General features: G+C 36.0%; 1 protein-coding gene and 1 pseudogene across 3 annotated transcripts in view; both read right to left on the bottom strand.

Annotated features, from left to right (window-relative positions):
* The window catches only part of GLCCI1 (glucocorticoid induced 1), a 134014-nt gene that overhangs the window by 108161 nt on the left and 3049 nt on the right, over positions 1–22804 (bottom strand). The gene's annotated exons all lie outside the window — the stretch shown is intronic.
* On the bottom strand, positions 12173–14451 carry LOC115898212 (annotated as a pseudogene).

The following is a 22804-nucleotide window of genomic DNA, read 5'->3' as shown; positions in this document are numbered from 1 at the left end:
TTAATGCAATATAGCCTACAAGCTGTATTCTCCCCACGCCCACACTGTGTCCCCAAATCCAGCAATGGTGAATATGTTGTTTACTAGGAAACACAACTAGCTACACTTTTCTAGAGTAAACCCAGAATAACTAGATTTAACAGAACAAAGGCTTCAGAAATACAGAAACACAGATGTTTATTCTACCATTTACCTTCATATATATTGACACCAAAGAATCAAATATGTAGCTGTGAAGCAGTAGTTTATCCAAAATTAAATGCTTCATAAAGTTGGAAATGGTCAAAAGCTGCAGAAAATATCCTGAAGGAAAATGTCTTACACAAATCACAGTTTTGCAGAGTTCACGAGTAAAACAGAATACAGTAAAACACCAGTCTATGTCTGCATACACAGAACACCTTCCACCTCAACAATTCTACAAATATTGTGTGTAAAAGATTGCCAGAAAGTGTTGCCAAGGACTGAGAGCAACTGAAGAAATAGAACAACCAGCAACATGAACAGGTGTAGAGCAAAGTGTCATAAAATATTGGAGGATAGCATTATACTTTATTTCTCTAAAATAGCCACAAAACTGGGCATTATTATCTTAGTCAAAAAGAGTCAATTGATATTACCGATTGAATTGTGCTTCAGTCAAAATGGCACTGTCCAGGAGATACAAACAGACTACAGTCACAAAGTTTGAGTGTTTACTGTATTTAAATTTTTCTCCTCAACGAACAATTAAAGAGCACTATTCACCCTAAGTGACCCAGAAATGAGTGAATTAATCTCAGATGATAGTTTTAGATACAGTCTGAACCATTAACAATACCTAGAATAGCTGGGGCATTTGGAATACAAAACCGAATAATACCTCCAGATGTACTGGACTCATCTCAAAGTAGGAGGAAAACAAAACCACACCAAGTCAGATAGCTCCAGTGGATTTTTTCCTCTCCTTTCTCTCTCCCTTCACTTCTGATTACATTTTTAAAATCCTTTCAATGTATGTAGTATCACCAGGTGACAAGAACTGGACTATGCATGTTAGGAGCATTATAAATAATGTAGCTCACTTATTTCTCATGGAAATGTCCCATCACACACTTGTATCTCTCTTTTCACCTATACCTCAACTATTTTACTTTCACTTTAGAATGAGAGAGGAGAGGAAAAAAACTAACATTCAAAATCTGTTTACTTTGCACTTAAATGATTAATGCAAGACTTATCTACCAGGAGGTATGCTCCTAAAAAGCAAGAATGTTGTCATATTTTCATTTATCTGACACCTAGTATATCTACTTACAAAACATTTGTTAAACTTGTGGATATCACAAGTGGTCTCCTTAGCCTTTACTATGAAATAAATATTCAAAAATTTAAAATCGCCTATTCTGGACCTCTATGCCAAAGCAGACTTTTGGGAAGAGCCTCAAGTAGAATAGCTCCATATTTCTTGTTAATATTCTTTATGTGAGGCTCATCTAAAACCACTGTGAATAAAGTACAAGACAGTGAAAAAAACAACCTGAATTCAGGTCCAATTGTCATTCTATTTTCCTCATTTATATAAAAGACTACGATTTCTATGCTCTGACATTTTACAAACACAAACATAGAATGGGTTGATGGAGTGTCTCTTGTACTGACAGAGGCACTGCCAACACAAAATTAACCACACTTGTCAATGTGACAGATTAGATAAGGAATTCAGGAACGCCCAAGGTTAATTTTCAAAGTGGCTCCAATAGCAGCAGCTAGTGGACTACCTCCTTCAAACTCTAAAGTACAGTAAGGGTGGTAATGCTAGCAGCTACAATTTAAAATTATAGCTTTATTTTTATAAAAAGTTAGTGCCTTATCACAATAAAAGCCCAATATGCATTTTCTGACCGACAGACTGCTTTTCACATGATCATTTAGGAATTCAGACTTCATTCATCTTATGGCTCCACCATTCCATTTGGGCCTTGGTCAGAGTCCTTTGCTAGATTCTCTGCATCCAGTTGGCAGATGAGGGAAAAGAAAGAATGAGGAGGACCAAATGAGAATTTTTAAATTTAACAAGAATGAAACTGTTCTTTATCATTTAGCCTTATCTAACTGCAGCAGAGGTCAGCAAAGAAAAAAATACATAACTGCAAAGGGGGCCAGAAATTACAGCCTAGAAGTAGGCTCAAGAGGGAGAGAAAAGAGGATTAGGTGAACAAATAGCAGTCTACTATAGAAGACTTTTTGTATTATTAATAACTCTACTTGTCTAAATTACTCTTGGAGACAGTCTGAACTAAATTTTAAAGTGACTCCCACTGCATAACCATCATAATCTGTCACCATAAATAAGAAAATCTAACTTAATCACCTACTTTACTCTCCACATTAGGTTTTTAATGACATTTGGTTATTTTCAAAAGTCACATCTACCCCTAAAAGACAGATTCACTCCAAGAGTATTCTAAACAAAATTCTCCAAAGACATTAAAAAAAAAAAAGAAGGACTTCAACAAGACTAGAAAACATATGTAATTCCCCAAGGTGATCTCTTGGAATAGGTTTGAAGAGCAGTGCACTGTTTTTCTTAAAGGGTGGTCAGGACTCTGATAACTTATTCAAAAGTTCTTAAGATTTGTCAAAGCAAGGTGGTATGTAATTTCAAACCGATGATAGTAAGTGTGTATTAATAACAACACACCCGATAGAAAAAAAAACTCTTGGCTCATCAACATTAAAATATGTAACACCAGTTGAACTTTCTGGATCCTTTTAACATTATAACCACAAAAACCTTATTGTAAACTGTAAACTCTTGTCAACAGAGACTCCAGTGCTGCCTTAGTTATAAGTTATGGGATTTGGGGCCAAATGGAGATGAAAAACTATATTCTCATATACCAAACATCATCTTACTGAACGACTACTACTTTCTCTCCAAAAAGCATTATGTCTATCATTCCCATCTCATCTCCAAGAAGACTCTCATTCTCTTGGTACTGTTGTTCTCAATTTAATATCATGAGGAAAATAATCTAATTGAAATAATTCATACAAAGATAGTGAGTTTCAAAGATGTCTTTTCAGAGATATGCATTTTAAAAAATAAAATGGTGGCTCACTCCTGCAACCCCAGCTCTTTGAAAGGCCAAAGCGGAAGGATCACTTGAGGCCGGGAGTTTAAGAACAGCCTGAACAACATAGTGGAACCCCATTTCTTTAAAAACAAACAAACAAACAAAAAAAAATTAGCCAGGCATGGCAGCATGCACCTGTAGTCTTAGCTACTCGGGAGGCTGAAGTGGAAGGATCACCTGAGCCCAGGAGTCTGAGGTTACAATGAACTATGATTATGCCATTACACTCAAGTCTGGGCAACAAAGCGAGACTCTGACAATAATCAATCAATAAGTGACTGTCAACGTAAAAGGATCTCTAAGTAGTAAAATGTCAGGCAATGTGTTAGAGTGAAATAGAAACATTCAAGTAGAGAAATATATTTGGTGGGCAATGAGATCCCAAACAGTCCAGAATTCCTTCCCTCAAGAAACCGACATTTCAGATGCGATGACAAGTGTCTTAAATAGTGACAGTACAATGTAAAGGTGTAAATATAGTGCTTTGAATATTCAAAGAAAGTCACACTTGTCTTTACCTGGAAACGTTAGGAATATTTTGCAGAAAAGCATGATATTTGAAAGCTGTTTGCAAAGAACAGTTAGGGGTTTTCAGGCAAAAAGCATGTATATTAGAGGCACAAGTATTCCTGACAGGAAAAATATACCCAAAGAAAGTGAGTTCAGTTTGGCAGGAACACAAGGTACACAGTGGAGGATAGTGAGATGAGTCTTTTACCCCCAATTCACCAAGGAACCAACAGAAATTTGTCATCAAAATCAGTGTGTGTGTGTTTTTTTTTTTTTTTTTTTTTTTTTTTTTTTAAGAAAAACTGTGCTTATAGCAGTATAATGATTACATTAAAGATGCAAGACAACTGGCAAGGGAAAAGACTTAAGAGGTGACAATTCCAAAAGTCCAAGCAAGAAGTAATAATTAGGACATGGAATGAAAAAAAAAAAAACAAAACACCATGTTCAGGAAATAATTCTGAGGAGGTAAGACAAGATATAGTGACCACAAGGATGGGAGAAATGAGGGAGGAGAAAAAGTCAAAGATTATGCTAGTAGGAAGTAAGAACTCAATCCAATGACATTCTAGGTCTGAATATCTCTTAACCATAAAGGCTGTGTTCCATCGTGCCAACAAAAGAAGAAACCAACTCCATTTCTGTACCAAGTCTCTGAGTGTAAATTTAAGTCATTCAATACTCTTATCTTGATAACTATGCTTCTAATCATATCTTATTACATATGAATCTTTAAAACACATGACTCAAACTTGCAATTAAAATCTGTTGAATTTTACTAGTTTCTCAGTAACACAGAAAAATACACTAGGTCACTTTTTCTTTTTTCCTTTTTTTGAGACGGAGTCTTGCACTGTCACCCAGGCTGGAGTGTAGTGGTGTGATCTCGGCTCACTGCAAGCTCCGCCTCCCAGGTTCATGCCATTCTCCTGCCTCAGCGTCCCAAGTAGCTGGGACTACAGGTGCCCGCCACCCCACCGGCTAATTTTTTGTGTTTTCAGTAGAGACAGGGTTTCACCGTGTTAGCCATGATGGTCTTGATCTTCTGACCTCGTGATACGCCCGTCTCAGCCTCCCAAAGTGCTAGGATTACAGGCGTGAGCCACTGCGCCCAGCCACACTAGGTCACTTTTTCAAAGCATGTAAATTGAATACGAATTCCTGTACTAAGAGGATATGATATATTCTGTTTTGTGAAAAATAGGTTGAATACACTTTAAAACTTTTTATGCAGATGGTAACAGGATCAAGAAGAAGATAAAAACCATGAGCAAAACATCTAAAGACAGTTATAATGATACTTTAAAAAATTCAGATTTGTAAACTTTTAGAATGTGTAAGGATCATGTCTGTTTTTACTTGCCATACAGAGGTACCAATTATAAAAATACCCATTTCCAGCCAATAGAAATGCAGTAATTACACTTTTCAATGCTTGTTTCAAGTTTGAATTTAAATACCAACATAATCTTCCACTCAAAAATTACAAAGCCAACTCCAGCAGAGAAAATTATGATGCATTTGTTAAGAAAATTAAACTGCAGATAACAGGATTGCCATTCTAAAATTATATTAAATGATTCAGAAGAAAGGATTTACATCTAAACTGATTTATTTTTCTTCAAACCCACACACAACAAACTTATATCTTACCAAATAACTCTGAGGTAAACAGTTTAGTCAGTGTTCAGCATTGAAGAAATGCTTCCAGGAAGGAAATATAACACTATAAATAGTAAACTTCCCCTAAATCACAAGGAAGACATTCAGGAATATGTCTAGTTGGGTGTTCACTGGTTTTTTTAAATTCAAAGTTTCGGGATAGATGTGCAGGAAGGACGTGCAGGTTTGTTACAAAGGTAAATGTGTGCCTGTCATTGGTTTTATCTTATACAAAGTGAGCAAATCCTAAGTCACTAACCCTCAGTATATTAAAATTACCTAAAGTATCATGCAAAGGTGATAATGAACCGCTACTCTGTATGGAGAAAATGTCAGGAGCCAGGGATTATCCAGTGATTGCTGAAAAAGGAATGTGAACTTTAGGGTGCGCATGCTATTGCTCTCTTTCTCTTTCTCCCTCTCCTTCCTTCCCTCTCTGTATCTCTCATACACATACATACACCATTTCTCTTGGTCCTTAAGTATACACAGAAACAATAAATTAAAATCAGCCTGTAGAAATATACAATTATACATAAAATCATAATCTACAGCATTAATCATATTTGGAGTCTAATTATGCTTATTGCTCTGTCCCCTTGACAGTGACAAGAGTAGAATGTTTTGTCAAAGTTTTTCTTGGAAGAAGGAGAGAAATATGAAGCTGGTTAGGAATAATTTCCTAGGGAATTATAAATGAAGTAATACTTTTTTTAAATAAGGACAAAATATTCCAGAAAAAGTCTTGGAATATTTATCCAATATAAGCATATCTTTTCAGAGAAATGTGAGAAAATCATTAGTATATATGAGTTATTTCCCTTTTAGGGGTTATTTGAATACCACATTCCTCAGAATTGTAAAACTCAAGACTAGAAAGGGAACGGAAAAGATGTATTCATGTTCGTTTATAATAGCTTCTTAGGATATTAATTTTGCTAAATTTCAGTAGAACATTTTATTCAGCAACGAGAAATTACACTATTCAGTTAATATGTTTTTACAACCTCAGATGAACCTCAACCTTGTATAACTGACTTCCTAAAAAGTTTGTATAAATAACATTTTGTAAATTGGATCATTTTACTTGCACATAAGTTAGATACTGTGTAGAGCAAATAACCACCTCAAAATCTGCTTTACAGTTTAAAGTTTTGACATTACGGTGAAGTTCAAATTAATATATAATTCACATTCTCCTTACTTGGAGCTCAGTATTACCACAGTCTTTAGGAGGGACTACAAAAACATCAGAATTTTTAATTTGAAGAGCCCACCAAATTTTGGGCATGGATGGTTTAGTTTCTCTAAGTATAACAGACTCAGGGTCAGCAGTGGTGGCTCTCTATTACCAGCAGTTAGGAAGCCCAAGGTGAGAGGATTCCTTGAGCCCAGGAGTTCAAGACCAGTCTGGGCAACATAGGGAGACCCATCTCTACAAACACTAAAAAATTAGCCAGGCGTAGTGGTACACGCCTGTGGTCCCGGATACTCAGGAGGCTAAAATGGGAGGACGGCTGGAGCCCAGGAGGCTGAGGCTGCAGTGAGCCATGACTGCACCACCGCCATCAGCCTGGGTAAGTGAAACCCTGTCTCAAAGAAACAAACAAAAATTCAGAAGCTGATTCCATGGAGCCTCACTAAATCAAAATTCACTTAATAGAACTTAAAATGTCACTTAGAAACTCACTCTGTGGAAAACTATCTTCTATCTTTTACAATGAGGACTATGCTGACATCACCCATCTTTATCCTACCTATCTCTACCAGCAAGAGCACCCAGCTCCTTCTATTTTGTGTGAAAGTCTAAATCAGTGTTTTTCCACCACCATCACTGAATAACAGGCCTTAAATGAACACAAAAACCATCAGTTACCTAAATTATTAGGCATGTTTACAAAATGGACAACACAAATATACTCTATTAATTTTAACCTCTGTCAGATATTCACAGGACTTGCATGCCCTGACAATCATTGTTCATGTAGCTGGGTTCAAATCACTGATGTGAACATATATAGCTAAACAGAAATCTCTATATAAACCCTATGTAAGGATTTAACAAATATTCACTGCAAGGCTGGCTTTCTAAACACCAGAAACCATGGTAGATACTAGAATACTAAAAATGACATGGTATTATTTGGTGAAGCACAGATATGCACCAAAATTACCTTGAATACAGAATTATAGGAACATTAAGATAAATGAAAAATCATAATTAAACTATTAAAGCCTCCAGAATCATTACATTAACTATGGAATAATACAGGGGGTCAAACAATCAGAGATTCAGCTACTGCACTATATATTTTATATTTTGAGGCACTTAATTCAATAATAGAATAATATTTTAAAATTATTGGTAAGTCCTTAGAGACTTACAAAGAGACTTAGACTCCTACACAATAATAATGGGAGACTTTAACACCCCACTGTCAACATTAGACAGATGAATGAGACAGAAAGTTAACAAGGATATCCAGGAATTGAACTCAACTCTGCACCAAGTAGACCTTACAGATATCTACAGAATTCTCCACCCCAAATCAACAGAATATACATTCTTCTCAGCACCACACTGTACTTATTCCAAAATTGACCACATAGTTGGAAGTAAAGCACTCCTCAGCAAATGTAAAAGAACAGAAATTATAACTAACTGTCTCTCAGACACAGTGCAATCAAACTACAACTTAGGATTAAGAAACTCACTCACAACTGCTCAGCTACATGGAAACTGAACAACCTGCTCCTGAATGACTACTGGGTACATAACGAAATGAAGGCAGAAATAAAGATGTTCTTTGAAACCAATGAGAGCAAAGACACAACATACCAGAATCTCTGGGACACATTTAAAGCAGTGTGTAGAGGGAAATTTGTAGCACTAAAGGCCCACAAAAGAAAGTAGGAAAGATCTAAAATTGACACCCTAACATCACAATTAAAAGAACTAGAGAAGCAAGAGCAAACACGTTCAAAAGCTAGCAGAAGGCAAGAAATAACTAAGATCAGAGCAGAACTGAAGGAGATCATAGACACAAAAAACCCTTCAAAAAATCAATGAAACCAGGAGCTGGTTTTTTGACAAGATCAACAAAATTGATAAAGACTGCTAGCAAGACTAAGAAGAAAAGAGAGAAGAATCAAATAGATGCAATAAAAAATGATAAAGGGGATATCACCACCAATCCCACAGAAATACAAACTACCATCAGAGAATACTATAAACACCTCTATGCAAATAAACTAGAAAATCTAGAAGAAATGGATAAATTCCTGGACACGTACACCTTCCCAAGACTAAACCAGGAAGAAGTTGAATCCCTGAACAGACCAATAACAGGCTCTGAAATTGTGGCAATAATTAATGGCCTACCAACCAGAAAAGTCCAGGACCAGACGGATTCACAGCCGAATTCTACCAGAGGTACAAGGAGGAGCTGGTACCATTCCTTCTGAAACTATTCCAATCAATAGAAAAAGAGGGAATCCTCCCTAACTCATTTTATGAGGCCAGCATCACCATGATATCAAAGCCTGGCAGAGAAACAACAAAAAAAGAGAATTTTAGACCAATATCCCTGATGAACATCGATGCAAAAATCCTCAATAAAATACTGGCAAACCGAATCCAGCAGCACATCAAAAAGCTTTTCCACCATGATCAAGTGGGTTTCATTCCTGGGATGCAAGGCTGGTTCAACATATGCAAATCAATAAATGTAATCCAGCATATAAACAGAACCAAAGACAAAAACCACATGATTATCTTAATACATGCAGAAAAGGCCTTTGACAAAATTCAACAGCCCTTCATGCTAAAAACTCTCAATGAATTTGGTATTGATGGGATGTATCTCAAAATACTAAGAGCTATTTATGACAAACTGACAGCCAATATTATACTGAATGGGCAACAACTGGAAGCATTCCCCTTGAAAACTGGCACAAGACAGGATGCCGTCTCTCACGACTCCTATTCGACATAGTGTTGGAAGTTCTGGCCAGGGCAATCAGGCAGGGGAAAGAAATACAGGGTATTCAATTAGGAAAAGAGGAAGCCAAATTGTTCCTGTTTGCAGATGACATGATTGTATATTTAGAAAACCCCATCGTCTCAGCCCAAAATCTCCTTAAGCTGATATGCAACTTCAGCAAAGTCTCAGGATACAAAATCAATGTGCAAAAATCACAAGCATTCCTATAAACAAATAATTGACAGAGAGCCAACTCATGAGTGAACTCCCATTCACAACTGCTAGAAAGAGAATAAAATATCTAGGAAACCGACTTACAAGGGACATCAAAGACCTCTTCAAGGATAACTACAAACCACTGCTCAAGGAAATAAAAGAGGACACAAACAAATGGAAAACCATTCCATGCTCATATATAGGAAGAATCAGTATCATGAAAATGGCCATACTGCCCAAAGTAATGTATAGATTCAATGCTATCCCCATCAAGCTACCATTGACTGTCTTCACAGAATTAGAAAAAACTACTTTAAATTTCATATAGAACCAAAACAGAGCCTGTATAGCCAAGACAATCATAAGCAAAAAGAATAAAGCTGGAGGCATCACACTACCTGACTTCAAACAATACTACAAGGCTACAGTAACCAAAACAGCATGGTACTGGTACCAAAACAGAGATATAGACCAATGGAACAGAACAGAGTCCTCAGAAATAATACCACACATCTACAACCATCTGATCTTTGACACACCTGACAAAAACAAGAAATGGGTGAAGGATTTCCTATTTAATAAATGGTGCTGGAAAAACTGGCTAGCCATATGTAGAAAGCTAAAACTGGATCCCTTCCTCACACCTTATACAAAAATTAATTCAAGATGAATTAGAGACTCATAAAAACCCTAGAAGAAAACCTAAGCAATACCATTCAGCACATAGGCATGGGCAAGGACTTCATATCTAAAACACCAAAAGCAATGGCAACAAAAGCCAAAATTGACAAATGGGATCTAATTAAACTAAAGAGCTTCTGCACAGCAAAAGAAGTTACCATCAGAGTGAAGAGGCAACCTACACAATGGGAGAAAATTTTTGCTACCTACTCATCTGACAAAGGGCTAATATCCAGAACCTATAAAGAACTCAAACAAATTTACAAGAAAAAACAAACATCCCCATCAAAAAGGGGGCAAAGGATATGAACAGACACTTCTCAAAAGAAGACATTTATGCAGCCAACAGACACATGAAAAAATGCTCATCAATGGCCATCAGAGAAATGCAAATCAAAACCACAATGACATACCATCTCACACCAGTTAGAATGGCAATCATTAAAAAGTCAAGAAACCATAGGTGCTGGAGAGGATGTGGAGAAATAGAAACATTTTTACACTGTTGGTGGGACTGTAAACTAGTTCAATCATTGTGGAAGACAGTGTGGCGATTCCTCAAGGATCTAGAACTAGAAATATCATTTGACCCAGCCCATCCCATTACTGGGGATATACCCAAAGGATTATAAATCATGCTGCTATAAAGACACATGCACACGTATGTTTACTGCGGCACTATTTCCAATAGCAAAGACTCGGAACCAACCCAAATGTCCATCAATGATAGACTGGATTAAGAAAATGTGGCACATATACACCATGGAATACTATGCAGTCATAAATAGGATGAGTTCATGTCCTTTGTAGGGACATGGATGCAGCTGGAAACCATCATTCTCAGCAAACTATCACAAGGACAGAAAACCAAACACCACATGTTCTCACTCCTAGGTGGGAATTGAACAATGAGAACATTTGGACACAGGAAGGGGAACATCACACACCAGGGTCTGTCGTGGGGTGGAGGGAGTGGGGAGGGATAGCATTAGGAGATATACCTAATGTAAATGATGAGTTAATGGGTACAGTACACCAACATGGCACATGTACACATATGTAACAAACCTGCACACTGTGCACATGTACCCTAGAACATAAAGTATAATTAAAAAAAAGATTACAATTCACTGAAGGTTTAAACGATTGTTAGCATTTTATAGCAATAAAGTATTTTAAAAATTAACAAAAAAGAATATTTTAAGATTAACAAGTATTAATTTTAATTAATTTCATTACTTTTCCTAAACCTCCCTATTTCCTAAAATTCCTACATACAATTTTATATGGTTTCTGACATCATTATAGTCAGAGGCCATAAGATTTTCTTCAGTGTTCCATATGTCCATAAAAAAGAAAAGTCACAAAATATGATTCATTTAACATTGTTTCCTTTACCAAGAAGTTAACTACAACATGTATTTCATTGAACAGGAATATCTGCATAAACACATTATTTTTTGACCACACGTTTAATACAAAGTACAACTGGGCAAGTGTCCTAAAGATTAGCTAACACACCTGAATAGTAATTAAAGGCTATAAGTCTAATATTTTTTATAATTTGACATTATTTTATACAAATGAAGATACTCATAGCACATGATCAGGCACTGTAACTCCTACATAGACAATGTTCACAGCAGCATTGTTTCAACAGCAAAAACAAAAATAAATAAAACTCAAATGTCCATCAACAGAAGCATTCATGTAATACTATACAGCAATAAAAATGAAAGCCACAAAAGTAAACATTATGCCATCTATACAAAACTGAGAAACATACAAAATTAACATTTCATTTAGAGATACCTATGTACAAAGCAAATGACCAACACAAATTTCCAAATAATTACTTGAGAGGGACAGGGTTCTTATGGGACGTCTAAAGTGTAGGCAATATTCTAGATCTTAAGCTGGCTGATGAGTACACAGATATTCATATTTATTATCCCTTTTCCTTATAAGTACATGTCTATGTATTTTGGCAGTATACAATACTTCATTTAAAAAAAAAAAACAGTAAAAATGTGAAAGACTTCAAAAATGAAGACTACCATTTATGTATAACAATAAAATTATCGTAAAAAAGTATACAAAGAAAACGCTGAGTTCTTTCAGTGCCCTATATAATCAGTATTAATAATCTAAAGGGCGATAATCCCAGTATGAAAAAAATAACAAGCTTTGACACAAAATCTGAACATCTGCTTTCCTGGCACTCTAAGTTAGACAAGGGTGAATATGTTGGCCACTCAATTCTGCCTCTTCATCTTTCATCTGTACTTAGATTTTTTTTATCTTTGGATTTCTTTGGATTTCTGCCTCAGTCTCTTTTTACTCCTTTCTCTTTCGTAAAGATGTCTGGTATTTGGATTTGTGACTATTACTATAATGGCCATTCCTCTCTCAAGATCAGCTGCGACTTTGGTTCTGAGTTCAGTCTCTCTTTTTACTCTTTCATTTCTCCCAACAGCTTTCTTCTTCTTCATAGTGACCAAACTCCAAACTTTCTCTATAATTATCTGGATTAGTATTTTTGATAGGTATGCAGTCTTCATCTTCTTTTTCTTCAGAGCAGTGATGGGTTTTCTTCTTGTGTTTTTTCCTTGTGTGTGAGTGACTTGACTTTGAGTCTTCTGCCTGCTCATCTAGTACAACAGCATATTTTGCCTCCTGTTTGGGCTTTATCTTTCAGAACCAAATTAGATGGTTTATCCTGCTCCTTTTAACTCCTTTAAATCACTCTTGTTGTATTTCCCACCTTTTCCTTCCATTTAACCTTTGTAGCAGACTGGCTAAAATCCATGTTTTCTTCTGTCATCTATAAGTACACTGTCCATTTTTAAGAAGGCTTTCTCACAGTCTTCTTCCTTTTCAAATTCAATAAAAGCATACATCTGTAATCCCAGCACTTTGGGAGGCCGAGGCAGGTGAATCACCTGAGGTCAGGAGTTCAAGACCAGCCTGGCCAACATGGCAAAACCCTGTTTCTACTAAAAATACAAAAATTAGCCCGGTGTGGTGGTGCATGCCTGTAGTCCCAGCTACTTGGGAGGCTAGGTGGGGAGAATCACTTGAACCCAGGAGGTAGAGGCTGCAGTGAGCCAAGATCACGCCATTGCACTCCAGCTTAGGCAACAGAGTGAGACTCCATCTCAAAAGAAAGAAAAAAGAGAAGAAAAGAAAAAGACAAGACAAGACAGAAAGAAAGAAAAAGAAAAGCATAACAGACGGTTTCTCCTGTCTTCCAGTCCCAGATAACTTCTTAACTTCTTATTGGCCCAAATCTAGAGAGTATTATATCCAGATCCTCATCTGTAGTCACTGGATTCAATTTACAAACACAGCAGATTTTTCTGGAGGTTTAATATCTGCATCAGGTAGGTCTCCTGCCATTCTAAAAGTAAAGCCTGAGTTTTAGCTTCTTTTTCTGCCTTTATTTCTTCTACTTCTTCAGCTGACCTTTCTTTGAAATGATCAATTTCTTCATTTGCATCAATTCTACCACTCTTTAATTGTTCCCTTGTAGGTTCTAGTGATAGATCAGGAATTAGTAAATGAGGAGTGGCATCAAAATGGATCATCTAAAATCACTGTATAATTTATCCTGATATCCTGATATGGTACAAAGTCCTTGTCAACAAAGGTCTCATTAATTTTCTTAATTATGTCAATGCCTTCTGTCACCTCACCAAATACTGTATGGTACCATCAAGGTAATCTAGATTTTCTCCTGTAGTGATGAGAAACTGAGATCCATGTTGATCACTGCCATTATTCACCAAGGACATTGTGCCTTTCCTCTTGTGTTTAACTCTTGGGACGTTTTCTGTCTCAAAAAAGCTTGCTTGATCACCATACAATTGGCCAAAAATAAACTCTCCTCCGTGACCAGTCCCTATAGGATCAACAGTTTGTATGATAAAATCCCGTTGTACACTGTGAATAAGGCAATAATTGTAATATTTTATTTTGTACAATCTCAAGAAATTAAAGCAGGCGAGTACCTTCTAGATGCTTGGCACTGCCATCGCAAATGTCCTTAAACCGTGGTACCTGCTCTCAAAAAGTTCACAGTTGCAAGGCTGCTGCTCAGTGTACAAATCAACAACCACATTGCCCAAAGTAGTCTCCGGTAGAACCACCATGGCACCCACTCCTCCTCGGCTATAAACCCTGGGGAGGTTGCTAATATTTCTTTAAGACAAAAACAAAAAGTCTATAGAAACTGAAGATAGGTAAAGTCTGATTATAAGAAAGAAAAATAGGGCCAGACCCAGTGGCTCACACCTGTAATCCCAGCATTTTGAGAGGCCGAGGCAGGCGGATCACTTGAGGCCAGGAGTTCGAAAGCCCATCTCTACTAAAAATACCAAAAAATTAGCCAGGTGTGGTAGCACACTCTTGTGGTTCCAGCTATTTGGGAGGCTGAGGCAGGAGAATCACTTGAACCCAGGAGGCAGAGGTTGCAGTGAGCCAAGATCGTGCCACTGTGCTCCAGCCTGGGCAACACAGAGAGACACTGCCAGAAAGAAAGACAGAAAGAAAAAGAAAGAAGAAAAGAAAGAAAAATGGGTCACTGTGCATTCAACAACCAAGGTTTCAGGTAAACGGTGATACAACATATGAAAAGTTTGTCACTTCCCATTCTAGCTCAGCAATAGCAGATATTTAGCCAAAGTCAAGTCCTCCTTATCTCAACAGCCTCACAAGGCATCACTGCCCAAGATTACTACACAACATTATTACTACATATTACTACATTACTACACAAGAAGCCACATCCAACAATACAGTTCAGACTTCTGCACTAATGTATATGTGTGCAGAGAAAGAAAGGGCCAGTGACATGCACCAAGGCTAAACTATAGTATAATATTATAACATGTACAGGCAGCGAGATACATTAGATCTAAGCATGTTATGGAAACCATAGAATGAAACGATTAATATTTTAAGCTTCATCTAATGAAAGAAAAATACAAATAAACAGAGTGGCAACTTCAAAACAGAACACCAGAAAAAGCTCAAGCTAACTTAGAAATAAATAATTCATATATAAAATCGAAAGCTCAGTGAGAATAGTATATTTCTGAACAAGGATAATAGTATATTTCTGAACAAGGAAAATCAGCTAAGAATTTGACCCACTCTTTGTTACCCAAAAAGATAAAAAGTGAGCAAACGCAATTCCCTGAATGCGTTTCTTTCTTTTTTTAAAGAAGAGGTCACTCTGGCATGTAAAGTATTAATAGACCTTTAATATATACTTTTTAAACTATATGATCAAAATATTGCAGAATACTGTAGCTTTTTTCAAGAATCTAATTTCTGAGCACAGTCTAAATCCTCACTTTTGCAATACTAATGAAACTGCATTTAGCAATGTTTGCCAACACCAGTTTAGTTAAGTCCTAGATACTTAAGTGATCTGACTTAAAGCTGAAAGAGGACAGTTGATGGAGTCTTTTAGGGGCAATGTGTCAGAGTAACTCCAAGAATACTTTAGAAGAAATAAAATTGCACTTACAGAACTTCAAAAGATATTATAAATATATTTTGTTTATAATGAGCTAATATATAAACCAATCTATATTTTACTATGGTATTTTTGTACCTTCATGGAAAGATCACTTCACAAGTTTGTATAAGGAATAGTAAAGTTTCCATATGGCTAGACTTGATGTAACCCTGAGCCACTGAGTCCTGTTTTTATTATCTTCTAAGATACCAGCATTACACTTCACTAATTCAATGTATAACTGATATATTTAACTAGAAAAGTAAATGTAATTACAGAAGAAATGTTATGAGAAACTTTATCCATCACAAAGACTGTATATAATACTTTTAATCTCCTAACAACAAATACAATTTCTAATGTTACTTATAAAAGAAAATCATTTCCACATTACTACTATGCAGAACTTACAGAAAGCACAAATGACATTGAAAAAAATGCCAAAACACCCTGGAAGAAATTATGAAAATAGGGATTAAAATTTCTTTTCTGTATTATATCAACAAACCTAAAAGAAGTGAAACAGCCAAGTAGATATAAACAAAATTTTTTAACGTAGTGTGCCTTGCTTTGCCATGACAGTGTTGTATAAAAAGATACTATGTTGAAAGTTGCTAAAATATCAAAGGATGATAAATGTAGAGAATCATAATGATGGGCCTGAAAGTAGCCATATACTACATTATAAATGGGCAGATTTTTAAAAGTTTACACTGCCAAATATGAATATACAAAAAAGAGACCTTATTCTACTCAGATTTTGAAATGTCAAGTGAATGGAAGTTTTTAAAAATCAAATGCTAAATTCTGTCTAAACAAAGTGATAGGTCCTTTAGGGACCAAAGGGAAGGCGCAATGATGGCATACTTACTGGGGATACTTGCAGCTATTTTAAGTTCCATGCACACTAGGGTCTAGTTCCATTTAGCTTTCTCTTCTTCCTTCACCGCCCCAAAGCTATATTTAGCCTTTCTATGACTTAACTGTATAAGCAGTGGGATAATACATTGTGCATACTTTCCTGCCCCATAACTAACTGGGTTCCAACAACAACTTTCAGCTATCTTGAAGTCAGGACTTAGAGCATTACAAGAGCCCTGTGCATGCTGCCTGATCTTGGGCAAATTACTTAACTTCCCAGGACCTCGTTTCCTCATCTGTGAAAAGAGGTTAATAAAAGTACCTTATATTGGATTCTACCAAAGATTAGTAGTTGGCATAAAAGCTCAATAAATAAAAACTTTAAGAATCATCTAGCCTAATAAACTTTTTCTTTTCAATAGCAGAATCTTTTCCCTACCCAACCAAAATCTTAAAAAGCCTATTCCCTTCATTTTAAAGACACAGAAAATAAGATGCAGTTAGTGGCTTATCATAAGTCAAATGTCAAAACTGAAAAGATAACTCAAGTTTCTTGACTCCAAATCTAGTATTTCTCAGGATACATTTATGTGTCTAAGACATATCTATGGAACCATTTGGAAAATAATTGCTCTGGTCTTTCATTTGATAATTAGTTCTAGAGAAAACAGCCAGGTTATACCATCAAGGACTAGTCCAGTCAAACATGCTTTGCTCCACCTTCATCAGAAAAACAGCAAATAATCCCAAAAGCAAATTTATAGAATCAGTTATAGTGCAACTCTAGTCAGTCAATACTCACTCAGTCTTATTCTCAGTATCATCTATAGTAATCATTTTTATGTATATAAGTTATCAATAATAGTTATTAATGAAGCTAATCAAGCCACAAGGAGTTCCTTTATATCTTGTTCACTGTGCTTAACAACCAAGTGTGTAATAATGTTAGAAAATGTTTCATCAGAAAGTTAATTTTTTAGTAATGTAAAAGTTAAAATTAGCTACATGGAACTATTCACAAAAGTTTTCTTTATGGTCATACAGAATAAATAAGGAATTATTACTGTCAGTAGTTAATAAGTATTTGATCTTCAGTAACACTAGACAGGAAGTTGTAGCAGTTTTTGCCTTTTCATTACGAAACACATCTAGATGGTTGGTGGATTTCTTAACTTTTTTTTTTTTTGAGACAGCACCCCATTCTAGCACCCAGGCTGGAGTGCAGTGGGGTGATTTCAGCTCACTGTAACCTCTGCCTCCTGGGCTCAAGATATCCTCCTGTCTCAGCCTCCTGAGTAGCTGGACTACAGGAGTGTGCCACCATGCCCAGGCTAATTTTTGTATTTAGTGTAGAGGCAAGGTCTTGTTATGTTGCTCAGGTTGGTCTTGAAATCCTGAACTCAAGCCATCTGCCTGCCTCAGCTTCCCAAAGTGCTGGGATTACAGGTGTGAACCACCATGCCCAGCAGGATTTCTTAACAATTCTAAAAACCTGGTAGACAATTTTGGACACTGACCTTGCCACACAACCATGGGTTACCAGTTTCATTTCGTTTCTTTTTTTTTTTTTTTTTTTTTTTTTGAGAGAGAGTTTCGCTCCTGTTGCCCAAGCTGGAGTACAATGGCGTGATCTTGGCTCACTGCAACCTCCACTTCCCAGGTTCAAGCGGCTTTCGTGTCTCAGCCTCCCAAGTAGCTGGGATTATAGGGGTGCACCACCATGCCCAGTTAATTTCTGTATTTTTAGTAGAGACAGGGTTTCACCATGTTGGCCAGGCTGGTCTCAAACTCCTGACCTCAAGTGATCTGCCCACCACAGCCTCCCAAAGTGCTGGGATTACAGGCGTAAGACACTGCGCCTGGCCCACTAGCTTCTTTAAATCATCATTATTTTTGGTGAGACATCATTAAGGTGTACTACGGTGAACTTCATTAAGTTATATATGTACACAGTTCAACCCACAAATTACAGGCTCTTGGAAGCCTGCTGTCTTTTGGGAGGGCTGAATCAACCTAGTGCCAGTTGCTGGGACAATCACCTGAGACCAGTCTCTGTTTAGTGAATCCTGAAGTCTTCATCAGTTTAGCACCATATGTAATTAACTTTTAACATTTATGAAGAGAGAAAAGGGGAGAAAAGCACTTATATTCACTATAAAGTGATTCGAGGACAGTACAGATTCTGATTACATGTAAGAAAGGCCAGATACAATCATGTTCCTATCTCCAGAATCAAGAATTTCTCTCTCTGTCTGTCTCTCTCAGGAACAAGAATTTCTCTCTCACACACACACATTCTCTCTGCCTCTCTCTCTTTATGCAAGAAAGAAATGGAGAAAAATGGCCAATCCATCTATATTTTATTTTAGTTACATTCAACAAAGTAGGTCTCACATTTTTAGACATTCTGAAAATGTCAGATCACATCCCAGCACAGCATAATAGTGCCATGGAAACAAAAGAAAACCAATTCCTTTGTCACTCTTTTAGCTCAGAAATCACAGCTGATCATCAACATCAGAGTCTTTTTTAGTTAGGAGCAACAGGATAGTTTTATGGAATGAACACTGGATCTGGAATGAGAAGATCCACATCCTAAATCCTTGCTGAATCAAAGTACACATTGCTTAGTATATAGTTAGCACACAAATACATGTTTTCTTCCTTCCTACCTACAACTAGAGACACAGCATAGTATAGGTGAAGTCACTGAGGTACTCATGAACTTGCCTCTTGGAATGTGCCTCAGTAACATTCACTTGGAATAAACAACACTGCTTAAAGGTATCTGCCATGTTTGTTCATGCTACAGTGAAACACTTTTCCACAATTTGTTCATAATATAAGTAAAATCCTTAGACTTTTCAGAATTATTGCTAATCCATTATAATTTGTTCTTCAGAATAAGCACAAAAATTCTTCCAGAATAGCTACATGATGAGTCAACTTATGGTCACTTTCAAGGGTCCAGATGAAGAGTAGCGGGAAACACAGGTAGTATCTGCTCTTCCATCAGTTCCCTAGGCTTTCTATATCAATATATGAGTACTTGTATTCTCTTTCCTCCACTTACTTTTGGCAGAGACCAGAAGTTACATAAATTCAACCTCTTGTTAAAATAATTAAACAGTATGTAGCACAAAAAGAGTGTCAGTGATTTAGCTTCTCAGACACTTAATAAAAGAATAAATTATATACTGAAGACAAAAAACAGTGTCAGACACAGACTAGGACAAGGGCTGCCAAAAAGTCTATCTTGGTGGTGTCTGGAAATGTTAAGTTCTGGAGAAAAGACCAAACTAAAATTAAGAAGAACTAAGTCATTAGAATATACTCTTTAGCGGATTATTAACTACCTGTGAACGTTTTAATAAAACAGACTTCTAGAATTTTTAAAAATTTCAGACTAAGGAAAACCCTCTCCGACTAGCCATTTGTTGAACACTGTCATTTATTTCCATTCTATTCACTGCTGTGGAGCCCAGTTACTCCTTTATTTTCTTATTCACATGTAGTCTGACTTATCACAAGTAAAATAAAAATTACAAGGATGCCATTATCCTTTAACATTTCCCCAAAGTACAAATGCTAATTTGCATTAAGTCCTTGCAGAAATGTACAATGCAGTCCTTCAGTAAAAAGTACTGTAATTAATAAAATGATTTCCAGTTCAATATATACACACAGAACTTTACATACAGTTAAAAACTGATTAAGGTGATTTACACATGCTAGGTATTCAATATTCAATACAGTTAGAATAACAGTTATTTGAGAGGAATATAATCTTTGAACATAAGACAGATTTTGATTAAATAACTATAAATTCATTTATCTATTTTGCTATTCACTCATTGATCTACAAATTTTAGGCACCATGAGATAATTGATGGAAAAAATTAGTTCTGTAAATAATGAACACTGCTGCTCTCTAGTATAGTTTTCTGAGAATGAAAACCTTTCCCAAAAGTCAGTATGTGAAACCTGTTTCTTTAGAAAAAGCTAAAACGTTAATGTATTTTCACTCTAGTAGAAGAAAGCTTTGAAACAAGTTTCTATAAGCACTCTAGGAAAATTAATTAATTTTAAAATGGAAAGGGAGGATCTTAATTTCCAAGAATATCAGCCTGAGAATAAACTTTATAGAAAGAGAATATCTGAGTATCTCTTTTAAAAGAGAAAAAGTTATTAAAATGTTTTGTATTCCACTGAGAACAGTATAAAAATGACTTAAAAAGATAACTTTAAGGAAAAGATAAAAACTGAAAACACAGGCAAACATATTACATGTGGTTAACATTGTATTTGTATTATCTCTTAGAATAGAATCATAACTTCTTTATGTATAAAACAATGTGGCTCTCAAGATGTTCATGAAAAAGTCTAATCAAATTTCACTCTAGAGTTAGCAATCTGGTAGCGTATTAGGCCTAAATAAACCTGATACGTTAAATCAGGAACCAACACATGCTATTTTTCATAACAGGAGTTATATAAATTACAAGCTCTTCCATGTTTTTATTAGATTTGGTACACTTAAAAATAAGCTGTATTCTCCATCCAGAGTACTCTAAATATGACTGTTTTTACATCTTTTAGAACTTATAATTCATCCTAATGCTCTATCTTTACAAAACACACACACACACACACACACACACAAAGATTTGCATTTCCTACTTACTATCTTGGACAGTAAAACTATATTTGTTCTATGTTTAAATCCACGGGTTCTGCTCTGTGAGGTTTCAAAAAGAAGCAACTTTATTATATTTTCTTTTGGTTGTTACTAATGATTTTAGCTTAAAGATCATTAATTTTAACATTAACATCCTGCTTTTTCTCATTTGAGTTGCTCTATTTATCTCAAAGGTAGACTTTATGTATTACCATTACAAAAAAAATAACTATTTGCATAATACTTTATGATTTTACATCTATTACAAACACATCACAGGGAGCCTGAGGATTCATTCAGCAGCCTGTCATTCACCACTGCAAGACCCTTCAGAACCAAACAAGAGGGAGGATGACATTTTACTAATGGCAAAAGTACAGAAACGAATGTAAATAACAAACCTTGAAGTTTTAAAAATACAAAAGAAAAAAAACAAGCAAAAAGAGGATGACCCATGAGCACAAACAAAAGTTTCAATTTGTAAAACTCCATGTCCTCTATATATACAGCAAGGTGTTTGGCAATTTATGTATTTCTATTATGGTAACCATTTAAATTATTTAAAACTATGCTACAAAAATAAAGGAAATTACCATTTTTCCTGGGTTGTATAAATTAATATTATAATATTAAAATTGACTATTCCTATTTATAGAATTCAGCTTTTCCTCAGCCTTGTGAAACAATCTGATATCAATTCTCTGTTACTCTAGCCTCAGCCCTACAAATATTCACATTAAGAATGCTTAAGACGCAGATAATGACATAATGTATTTAGAAATTGTGTTGTTTCATAATTTTTTGGTAAAAGAATCATAAAAAAATTTTAAGCTTCCATATTTTCTCCTATAATCATCACTCCAGATGAAATGCATGAAATACTGAATGCTCAGTTATGTCACCTTTAGTCCAAATGCCCACAGCACTTGCAGTTTTCCATAAACAATATGCCTTTCTACTATATACCTACCCCTTGAGCCATCAACTACTTAATGTTTTAAAATGTAGTTTCAAACGCAGTTTTAACACCCTCTTGCGCGCACACACACACCCCCACATACACTGAAGTGTGCAGAAAAAGGAGGAGGTGGAGAGCAGAGGAAGAAATGGAGCACGTTGTTGTTTTTCATTCATGCAGTATAGTGATGTCAGTGTCTGCAGCAGCAGTGGCAGCGGCAGGAGCCTTGACCAGTGGAGGCTAAAATCCACTCAAGTCAGAACCTTACAGCATTCAAAAGAAAGTGAGAAGACAATCATTCTAAAAATTAAATCAACTGTTCAGATCATGGATTTTAAATGGCTAAGGAAACAGAATAGATTAGTAGGACAGTTTTAATTTGGGTAGTGGGGGTAAAAGGCGGGACATGGAGAAGTAACATAGGAGTAATATAATCACGGAACTGGGGGTACAGAAGCCCGCATTCAAAAATCACTTCAATGTAAAAAACTAACAAAACCACTTGGTGTTTAAAACAGTAGAAAAACATCTCTAGCAAAGAAAGCCCTTGCATTCCCAACACAAGCTCTCTGACATTGCAAATCTGTCTGCTGCACAACCAGACTCAGAAAA

Source organism: Rhinopithecus roxellana, chromosome 6, assembly GCF_007565055.1.
Source record: "Rhinopithecus roxellana isolate Shanxi Qingling chromosome 6, ASM756505v1, whole genome shotgun sequence".
In the NCBI taxonomy this organism is placed as follows: domain Eukaryota; kingdom Metazoa; phylum Chordata; class Mammalia; order Primates; family Cercopithecidae; genus Rhinopithecus; species Rhinopithecus roxellana.
This window is presented reverse-complemented; position numbering and strand designations above follow the sequence as displayed.